General features: G+C 39.7%; 1 protein-coding gene across 1 annotated transcript in view; it reads left to right on the plus strand.

The window, feature by feature from the left end:
- The window catches only part of YARS1 (tyrosyl-tRNA synthetase 1), a 41,929-nt gene that overhangs the window by 26,713 nt on the left and 14,314 nt on the right, over window positions 1-902 (plus strand). The gene's annotated exons all lie outside the window — the stretch shown is intronic.

The raw sequence follows: 902 nt of genomic DNA on the forward strand, positions 1-902 counted from the left end.
GAAGAGAAGAGGATAGAGAAAGATAGCAAGAGAACAATAAAGAGGCAGGACTTTAGTGAGAGACAGATATGGCTTATTACCTGTTGATGATGACATGTATAGTATTCTCAACTGGATGGGTCTGAGAAGTCTTTCATGATGGGTAAAGTCTTTTTACAAGCAAATTGAGAAATAGTGATTGACTGTTTTAAAAAATAATTAGAATAATAATAATGATTGGGAAAAACATAGAAAAGATATTGAATGATGAAGTGGGGAGATTAATGTCTCTGTACTGACTGACATGCATGGCATTCCCTTTTGAAAAACCGATGTAATACACTGCAAAGTTATATGTAACCCAATGTTATATAAAGAAGATTATGATGACAATAAAAATTAAAAATTAAAAAAAAGATAAACATAGAGAAAAATGAATAAAATAAATAAATAGGGACTAGTAGGTGACATAGTGGTTAAGGTACCACACTCCCACATGGCCAACCATGGTTCGAGTCCTGGACCCAGCAGGGCTTGAATCTCATTGTAGGTACATATGCGTGCATGCCCTAAATCCCAGGAGAATGGAAGAGGGGATTACAGTGTGGCCATCCCCCCTGGGGGTGATTTCTCACTGTTTCTCCATTGAGCACACACGCCCTTCAGCAAAAATCTCTCTCAAAATAAATAATAAAACGTTGTAAAAAGAAATTTTAAAAATACAGATTACAGGGAACCAGCAGTTAGTGTAATGGCTATGTTGCTAGACTCCCACATAGTTGACTGCGGTTTGCGTCCTGGACCCGGTGACTTAAAACTCACGCCGGGTGCGTGTGCATGTATGCCCAAGATCCCGAGAGGAGAATGGAGGAGAAGGGATTGCGGCGTGACCATCCCTCCTGGGAGGTGATTTCTCGCTTTCT

This window comes from Tupaia chinensis, unplaced genomic scaffold (assembly GCF_000334495.1).
Source record: "Tupaia chinensis unplaced genomic scaffold, TupChi_1.0 Scaffold000573_1, whole genome shotgun sequence".
NCBI classification, from domain to species: Eukaryota; Metazoa; Chordata; class Mammalia; order Scandentia; family Tupaiidae; genus Tupaia; species Tupaia belangeri.